Source organism: Cimex lectularius, unplaced genomic scaffold (genome assembly GCF_000648675.2).
Source record: "Cimex lectularius strain Harlan isolate CLEC.00 unplaced genomic scaffold, Clec_2.1 scaffold185, whole genome shotgun sequence".
NCBI classification, from domain to species: Eukaryota; Metazoa; Arthropoda; class Insecta; order Hemiptera; family Cimicidae; genus Cimex; species Cimex lectularius.
The window spans coordinates 987556-997973 of NW_019392756.1; the positions used below are offsets into that span (position 1 = coordinate 987556).

Genomic DNA, 10418 nt, shown 5'->3' on the forward strand with positions numbered 1-10418 from the left:
GTTTTCATTCTCAAAGAAACTACCAACATTACTTCGCGGACTACAGCATTTCCGTTTAATAACGCCGATACTCTTTTTGAAACCTGCAGCATCATCTCACACTGTACGAATCTTAGTGCAAAAGAAAAAAGTTGACTTTGTAGAAAAATCCTCGCCATAACTTTTACACTTTGTAGAAAATTAGTGCTCCATTAATAAAGTTACCGTTCAAACAGCGGTCAAGTTGAGATAATTGGGTACATAGATAAAAGGAAACAAACCAGATGTGGAATAACTGTTGTTTCCAGTCGAAACTATCGACAAGATCTCAAACTACTTGGGTTTCGTCGAAAAAATAAAATAATAAAATTTGTATAAAAAGTCATTCACAGAACAAAACGACTGACGTGGAATCCACTCACGCGGTTTAAATTACCAGATGAAACTGTACAAAACCCCCTAACGACTAATTGTCAAAACTTATCACTGTCCCAAAAGGAAACTACTAAAAATCTCATAATAAAACCAATAAGGACATACGAACTAGAAAGTCTAGGGTTCAACTAAACGTTCAAAAGTAATACTTATTCAAAACAGCTCGATCAACAGGTTTTCCGAGTAATCCAAGGCAATTCCCTCTATTATCTATACAGGTGTTCTTCAGGGCAGCGTACTGGCGCTCTTAATGTTTTCCATACACAAACTACCATAACAACCTAATTTTTGCAGACGGGACAGCAAAGCAGACAGCTTTCCTTTCAAATCGACAAGAGGAAACTATGCAAAACCTTCTCACAACTACTTGCCAGAACTTATCACTGTCAAAAAAAAAAAATTCCCATAATAAAGCAAAGTCTTGGGTTCAACCAAGCGGTCAAATGTAATACTTCTTCAGAACTGCTCAATCAACTGTTTTCCGAGTAAATCAAGGCAATTCCTTCTACACATGTTATTTTTCCATGTAGGTGTTCTTCAGGGGAGCGTACTGGCTCTCATAGTGTTTTCCATCTCATACTCAATCTGTCAAACTTACTTCTGCACACAGGTCAGCCAAGTACTCGAGTAACACTTGTCGTTTCACATCGAAACCATCAAGAAAACCTCAAACTATTGGAGTCTCGTCGAAAAAAAGTACTGAAAAATCCCCTCACAATCCAAACAGGGGAAAAAGTGATATGCTTCGCTACATTGCGAAACATCTGACGTGCATTCCACACAAATCGGTTTAAAGACAAGATGAAATTATACCAAATCCTCTAACGACTATTTAAAACCATCAACGTGTTTTTCCGAGTAAACCAAAAATATTCCACACATGTTACTATCTATAGAGGTGTTCGTCAGGGGGGCTACTGGCTCCCATACTGTTTTTCATCTTCTACACAAACAACCAGTTTTTTCTTCGCAGACGCATTTTGTCGAGCTACGCCGATCCTCTTCAGAATATCCGCAGCATATCACATCAAAGTGCAATAGAAAAAAAGTAAAATTTGCAGAAAAATCCTCCACATAAACTTTGTAATTCGTAGAAAATTAGTCCTCCTTTATATTTCAGTAAAATCAGTGACCACTGAGATACTTCGATAATCACAAGTAACTTTTAACGTAAAAACGGATATTTCATGGAAAAAAAAAACCGATTTAGTATTGACCACATTCCAACCGATATGAACAACTATCAGGTGCATCGAAACGCCCAGACATCATCAAATTGAAAAATTCTAGACGCAAATAATTAAATATTTATGTGTGTTCTTTAGCGACCGGTTGTTTAATAATTTCTTGGATTCGTGAGGAGCGGTCGAGCATGAGGTAGTTAAGAAAAAACACCCTTTTCAATTTTTTCTCTCGTTTCGACCTTTACTCGAGTCATCTTCAGTGCGTGGGTGAATTGCAAAACATATATTGGTCAAATTAAAATACAGATGTAAATATAAACTTTGAACAAAATATTTCCAACTAATATAAAGTGTGGTGCTATTCTTGTAATTATTAAATAATTACTTACTCCTCCTCGATCTTTTAATCGTAATTTTCTCAAACAGAACAATTAATTAAAAAACTCTCATTTCGCCATTTTCCAAACAACCCTTTCGGCAGACTAAAACGACTACCAGTGTGTACTCAAATCTATGTAAGATTTATGAAAAATAGCATAAATAAAAAAATTAGGTTGATTGGAGAACGTAAATATTATTAAGGTACAATCCTCACTGTATTTTAAAGTATATAAAATTAAGAAAATTACCTGCTTAAATAAGATTTTTATTGAATAAATTAATCAAATAGTCAATATAGACTACGCAGAAAGGAACGTTTTGACCAATTTATTTCAATGAAAAGTCCAATTGAGTTAAGGGTCAATACGAAACACCTAAAATTGTAAAGAAATCTGTCTTTTCTCCAGACAAAAAACAACTGACATCAAATCTTATGTTCTTGGTATAATTGGTCAAGTTGCCAATGAAAGAAGAAAAGCAGAAAAATAAGAAATGGGATGGAATTATCATCCGCCAACAGTACGGGACAAAAATCAATGTATAGAAAACTGATCTATGAGGAATGAAAACATACTTTCTGCATGTTTAATGTAATTGTATTTTCATGTTTAGAATTAACTTCGGCGTTGTTTATGTTAAATTTTGAGCCTGCTGATCTAGGTAAAATCTTGTTATTGTTATTTTGAATAATTATCTGAATTGTTATTGTTTTGTTTACTGAGTCTTTCACTGTTCTGGTTGGTTGTACGTTTTTCATAATTTTATATATTGTAGGGATTGTTGTTTATATTATTTGTTTAAGAGGATAGGGCAGTGGAATAGTCAAAAATTGGGACTGCTGCGTGATTTGTTAAGGGTGGAAGGTCGTGGGGGGTAGGTTGCACATGAGGTTTGGTTGATATGCAAATGGTGGGGGGTGGTTGAGAGGGTGTAGTAAAAAGTTAGAGGGTTGTTTTGAAAAATGCTACTTACTTGTCAATAAGACAAATTTTCTTGGTTTTCACTATAAATTGTTTAAAAAAAATAGTAATAAAAATAAAACGCGGTGGTAGAACACAATTCAGAGAGACACGATAATCACACACATCACGTGAAGGGTGGTGGAAGGGGGTTGAAAAAAACCGTCAAAAAACTGAACAAAAATCCCGCCTTTTGACCATTGTTTTTTTTCTCTCTTCCCCCAACAATTCTGCCAAAAACTCCCGGCTCTGAGGATTTCGACAGTCCGTCCGGCTCGGGCTCAGGGCTTACACTAAATTAGAGAGAGACGGCGCGAGGAGGGGCGGCGGGGGCGGTGTTGTTGCCGCCCCCTCCTCGCAGCCAGATCCGCGCCCCCTCCGCCCGCCGGCGCTAATTAACGAGGGGGGGCCGAGGGCCAATCCGCGCCCGATCCTCCTCCGCGCTCACGCCGATTTCCATATCCCCCACCTGGAGAATTCCAGCGGATCCGGCCCTCGGCAAATACCCTATTACGCCTCTCAACGTTTAATCCCTTCTCTGACTTATCGAGGATTTGAGGATAATCTTACCCTTTTTTAAACGATTAATTTATATCATCTACAAATAGAGTAGAAGAATTGAATTTCTGACAAGCAAAACAACCGAAAAAATCGTTGTTCCCAACACAACTAATCTTTGTATGTATATAAAAAACAACATAACAACGATACAAATAAGTTTTGGTAAAACATACCATTTTTTTTAAGATTAATTTATATCGTACAAGTAGAGTAGAAGAATTGAATTTCTGAGAAGCAAAACAACCGAAAAAAATCATTTTTTCCAACGCAACAAAGCATTGTATATAAAAAAAAAATAGCAACATTACAAATAAATTGTTGCAATACGTAAGAAAAATACAAATAAATTCCTATTCGTGGTATAAATCCATCTCTGATTTATCGAAGATTTCACGATAATCTTAACTTTTTTAAACGATTAATTTATATCACATACAAGTAGAGTCGAAGAATTGAATTTCTGAAAAGCAAAACAACCGAAAAAAGTAATTTTTTCCAACCCAACCAAGCATTATATATGAAAAAAAAGCAATGATACAAATAAATTGTTGTAATACGTAACAAAAATACAAATAAATTCCTATTCGTGGTATAAATCCATCTCTGATTTATCGAGGATTTTAGGATAATCTTAACTTTCTTAAACGATTAATTTATTTCACATACAAATAAAGTCGAAGAATTGAATTTCTGACAAGCAAAACAACCGAAAAAAATCATTTTTTCCGACACAACCAAGCATTGTATATGAAAAAAAAAAAATAGTAGCGATACAAATAAATTTTTGTAAAACGTAACAAAAATACAAATGAATTCCTATTCGTGGTATAAATCCATCGAGGATTTTAGGATAATCTTAACTTTTTTATACGATTAATTTATATTAACTACAAATAGAGTAGAAGAATTTAATTTCTGAGAAGCAAAACAACCGAAAAAATCATTTTTTCCAACACAACCAAGCATTGTATATGAAAAAAAAAATAGCAACGATACAAATAAATTTTTGTAATATGTAACAAAAATACAAATAAATTCCTATTTGTGGTATAAATCCATCTCTGATTTATAGAGGATTTTAGGATAATCTTAACTTTTTTAAAGATTAATTGATATCACATACAAATAACGTAGAAGAATTGAATTTCTGAGAAGGAAAACAACCGAAAAAAATAATTTTTTCCAACCCAACCAAGCTTATATATGAAAAAAAAGCAACGATACAAATACATTTTTGTAATACGTAACAAAAATACAAATAAATTCCTATTCGTGGTATAAATCCATCTCTGATTTATCGAGGATTTCACGATAATCTTAACTTTTTTAAACGATTAATTTATATCACATACAAGTAGAGTCGAAGAATTGAATTTCTGAAAAGCAAAACAACCGAAAAAAATAATTTTTTCCGACACAACCAAGCATTATATTTGAAAAAAAGCAATGATACAAATAAATTGTTGTAATACGTAACAAAAATGCACATAAATTCCTATTCGTGGTTTAAATCCATCGAGGATTTTAGGATAATCTTAACTTTTTTATACGATTAATTTATATTACCTACAAAAAGAGTAGAAGAATTGAATTTCTGACAAGCAAAACAACCGAAAAAAATCGTTGTTCCCAACACAACTAATCTTTGTATATATATAAAAAACAACATAACAACGATACAAATAAATTTTTGTAAAACAACAAAAATACAAATAAATTCCTACACGCAGTTTAACCCCTTTTCTAATTTATCGAGGATTTGAAGATAATTTTACCATTTTTTTTTAAGATTAATTTATATCTTACAAGTAGAGTAGAAGAATTGAATTTCTGAGAAGCAAAACAACCGAAAAAAATCATTTTTTCCAACACAACAAAGCATTGAATATAAAAAAAAAAAATAGCAACATTACAAATAAATTGTTGTAATACGTAAGAAAAATACAAATAAATTCCTCTTCGTGGTATAAATCCATCTCTTATTTATCGAGGATTTTAGGATAATCTTAATTTTTTTAAACGATTAATTTATATCACATACAAATAGAGTGGAAGAATGGAATTTCTAACAAGCAAAACAACCGAAAAAAATCATTTTTTCCAACACAACCAAGCATTATATATGAAAAAAAGCAATGATACAAATAAATTGTTGTAATACGTAACAAAAATACAAATAAATTCCTATTCGTGGTATAAATCCATCGAGGATTTTAGGATAATCTTAACTTTTTTATACGATTAATTTATATTACCTACAAATAGAGTAGACGAATTGAATTTCTGACAAGCAAAACAACCGAAAAAAATCATTTTTTTCCAACACAACAATATATACAAAAAAACAACATAACAACGATACAAAAAAATTTTTATATCGTATAATAAAAATACAAATAAATTCCTACACGCAGTTCAATCCGTTCTCTGAGCTATCGTGGATTTAAGGATAATCCTAATTTTTTAAAGGATTAATTTAAATCACCTACAAATTGAGTAGAAGAATGTCAATGGAAACAACCGAAAAAAGCATTTTTTCCAACACAACAATATATACAAAACAACATAACAACCTTTTACAAATAAATTTTTGTAAAACTTAACGAAAATGCAAATAAATTCCTACTCGCCATATAATCCTATCTCTGTCTTATCTCAGAAGATTTCAGGATAATCTTAACAAATAAAGCAGAAAAATTGAATTTCTGACAAGCAAGACAAATGAAAAAAATGATTGTTTCCAACATAACGAATCTTTGTTTATACCAAAAAACAACGTAAGAACGATACAAATAATTTTTTTTAATATGTAACAAAAATACAAATGAATTCCTACTCGCAATTTAATCCCTTCTCTGATTTATCGAGGATTGAGAATAATCTTACCTTTTTTTAAACGATTAACTTATATAACCTACAATAGAGTAGAACAAATGAATTTCTGACAGCCAAAACAACCGAAAACTTTTAGCTCGTGGAAAAATTAAGTAAAACACAAAAAAGGAATGAACATAATTTCATGCAAAACGTATATACAAATATACAACAATTAACAATTTAAATAACCAAGCCAGATTAAGTTAATCGAAGTATGAAAATCAATATATTCCCAATCAAATAAATAGCTTGAGTAAATAAATCTCGATAATTTAAACAGATAAATAATTTATATAAATACGGCAACTATGTACAGGGCAGTGTAAATATAATCATATTAATAAGTCTTATTTTGGATATTTAAGATGTAGAGTAACATACACTTTTCTCTCCTGTGTTTTAGTACCTTTCAATTTGCTGGATTTAATTTTGTCATATATATAAAACCCATTTTCCAGTTCAGCCCAGAGTTTTGAGTGAAAAGTGTGTCCTCGTAGCCTCCTTCCTAATAGACAAGTTAAGTTAGGGAAGTTCTAGTTTTCTATCCAAAATAACGCCTAAGTCAATCAGCAACAACCCTTACCACCTTAACGTCAAATCCTATCTAACTGCTGCTTCTGATTGAGGTTCAACGAGTTCGGAGAGATACGTATAACCCAGCGACGAAGAAAGGTTGCACGATGTTCTGCCGTAGGGACATGTTCTTCCAAATTTCGATCTTCTTTTTGAATGAAGTTATTCAGGAAAAAGGTTGCGCCGGGACTTGTCTCGCGTGGTAATTTGTGACGTGAGAACATCAGGAGATCCATGAAGCACTGGAGTTTACCGCGGCAGCAAGTGCTCCAACTGACTGGCCTCATGGTCGACTGCCATCTTACCACGACGCCTTCATAAACAAACCCAGTTTTGAACCAGTACCATCATATAAGGTTATTAGGTCCTGTTAATGGGAAAGAAACAACAACTAAAGATGTCAAAGAATTGGTTATAAAAGGTAGATCCGACACGATTAACACAAAAATCGTGTTAAGACCGTCTGGATAGCCGGTAACGGAGTGTTACTTGAACTGGACTCTAAACCTGAGGTGTCTGCTCGCAAGTTAATTTGTACGCTCTATGCAAACAAAATTCAAGCGGAGATATCTACTAAACATAAACCAAAATTGTTTGCAATGTACCTCATGAATGTAATGGCTGTACTCTGTGGACTCCACAGACCCTTGGCAATGTTGGGACTGAGTCGGTTTTCAAGAAAATTTGGGATTGCCTTTAAAAAAACTTATGCCAATAATCATAAGTCGTCAATAATATGTCAACATGAACAGCAACGCCCGATCGAACTGTGAGAAGTATTGGATGGATTTCTACCAGAAATGTCGCTTATTCTGTTCAATGAAGATGATGGAAAACCCACCTTTGAAAGCAGTGTGTGGTGATTAGTGACCGTTAATCGATATTTATTTAGAAATCGTGATATGCGGTCTGGTGTGATGTAGGTTTCAGAAAAACATTTTCTTTATCGTGCCAACGTTTCGATCTTTATTGAGATCATCTTCAGGGCTCAAAGTGTTTGTCTTCTGTTTAATTGTGTCATTCTTGTGTGTCGTGTCGAGAGTGCCCTCACACAATTACACAGAAGACAAGCACTTTGAGCCCTGATGATGATCTCAATAAAGATCGAAACGTTGGCACGATAAAGAAAATGATTTTTCTGAAACCTACATCACACCAGACCGAATCTCACGATTTCTAAATAAATTTTGAAAGCAGTATTGGCCAACATTGACCTGACCGTTACAGTCCACAAAATGAGCAAAAAGGTTGGACCAACGAAGACATCGAAAATACATCTGTTCACAAAGCCTTGGCATTTTACGCAATGAACAAGGTAAAAACAATATCGTACCAAGTAGAATCTGTACCCAGATAAAAAGTTAAAGAAGCCAATTTGTAAGCATTTTCCAACATAAAAATCGAAGTTTCTGTGTTGGCAGGGATGCCGGAAAACTTGTATATTAAACAGCTTGACAAACTACTTCTACGCTTAATTAATTCCAACAATGATCTAGATTATTTGCAAAATTAATTATTGAACTGATTTGGAAGGCTAGCATTCCTAAATAAAGAAAAACTAACAATAACTTATTAAATTCACTAATTTCGTGGTCCGCTTGACCAATTAATATATTAAAATTAATTAAGATTGAAAAATGGCAAAAAGGAGGGAAAACTCAAAAGGTGGGGTTGAGATAGGAAGTTGGTGTCCGAGTGGATCGAGGTCACGATAGCTCAAGTGGTAGAGCAGCGGCGTATCTAGCCGAAGATCGTGGGTTCGAATCCCGCTCGTGCCATTGACTTTTTTATCTCAACTAAAAAATCTTAATTAATACTAACAATAGCAGAAAACTACGAAAACCTGCATCATGATCACAAGAGCTTATCGGAAGAGATCCAAAGTAAAAAAACTCCGTAGAAAATTTCAACACACAGACCATGCCAAACTGCGAAGTCTCATGAAGGCGGCTTACTTAGAGGAAAAGAAAGGCCACAGGAAAAAAATTAAAGAAGAAAAGAGCAAATCTTGGAAAACAGGTAAATCAATCCACGGAATGCGATATACAGGCAGCAGCAGAGAAGCTACGGACACACTAAACGGACAGGACATCCACCAAGGATTTACAATCAACAATCAACGAAATTATGTAGTTCCAAAAGCTGCTTCATCGGTTTGGCCCGCAGAGTTTAGGATTTAATGCTGAGGAGGACATTCTTTTCACCGATACAGAAAATCAGGCGTGTACAACATGGGGAAAGATGGGAAAACTCCAGTCCATGATGGATTTACAAAATCAGTAATTAACACAGTTTGCTAACTTATCTCGTTCTATTGCAGTACTTTAAACAACTGCTTGTACCATAGAAGCTTTCCAAAATTTTGGAAAGAATCTGAAATCCTGAACCATGAGGACATTAACTTCTCTTCCAAATACATGCATATTAACGTACTTCCAGTTATGGCAAAAACTTTGAACTGGCGATTATAGACCGTATACTTTTCCACTACTGGAGAGCTTCCTGTCGACAGGCTGTATGGATTTGCACCCCAGACGTGGGCCACCGGCTAGGCCAGCAATTCAGCGATACATCGACCACGTGTTCGACGCTGTCCCGTTGCCTACGATGTTGCAGCGACTGTTAGAGGTCACAGGTAGGTGTCCATCAAACCTTTTTAGACTGTCAAGGAGCTACTTCGCCCACTATTACACGGTTATCCTAAACACAGGCAGGGAGCAGACATTAAAGAACTGGGAAGAGCAACGGAGGACACTATAGGCAGAAAAATAGCGAATCTCTGTCTGTCCGTCCGTCCGTCTGGCTAGCTGGATATCTTTAGGCATGATAGTCACTCTCTTAGCATGGATGGCCCACAAGTTAGAGTCTTCAAACAGACCGACCAAGTAAGCTTCAGCAGCTTCTTGAAGGGCCATCACGGCAGAGCTCTGGAAACGATGGTCAGCCTTGAAATCCTGAGCGATTTCCGTGACCAACCTCTGGAAGGGCAATTTCCTGAGCGCTGGTACCGACGGATTTCCCTAAAGGTAACGGTTCCGGGCCAGTAACGATGGGGTTTCTTTACTCCTCCGGTGGCCGGAGCCGATTTCCTGGCTGCCTTGGTAGCAAGCTGTTTGCTAGGAGCTTTGCTCCGGTGGATTTACGTGCTGTCTGCTTCGTACGTGCCATAGTAGTGCGATCTGGACGAACTCCCAACGAATGCTCTCTCTCTCTCTCTCTCACTCTCTCTCTTTCTCTCTATCAATATAAAATAAAATTTATTGGAAAGTGCTGTTTTTATCGGCTGAGCTTTAAGCCTGTCGCTACACACACCGTATTGGAAGAGGGGTGAAAAAAAGTGGTCCACTTAAGGGTGAGCTTCAGGAAGGGTGGAATTACACGGACGGAAGGTTTTCCTTAGGGGTGATTCGCCACCTGCACGAGCTGCCCGTGGAATAACACCACCATTATCGCCCTTTCACATTTGTAA

General features: G+C 35.4%; 1 protein-coding gene and 1 pseudogene across 1 annotated transcript in view; both read right to left on the reverse strand.

The window, feature by feature from the left end:
- The window catches only part of LOC106663051 (zinc finger homeobox protein 4), a 313616-nt gene extending 310648 nt beyond the window's left edge, over positions 1 to 2968 (reverse strand). The window contains exon 1 of the mRNA XM_024227313.1: positions 2952 to 2968. The gene's annotated coding sequence lies outside the window, so the exon portion shown is untranslated. The remainder of the gene's footprint in view (positions 1 to 2951) is intronic.
- Positions 2969 to 9636: 6668 nt separating this feature from the next.
- On the reverse strand, positions 9637 to 10130 carry LOC106662959 (annotated as a pseudogene).
- Positions 10131 to 10418: the final 288 nt, after the last annotated feature.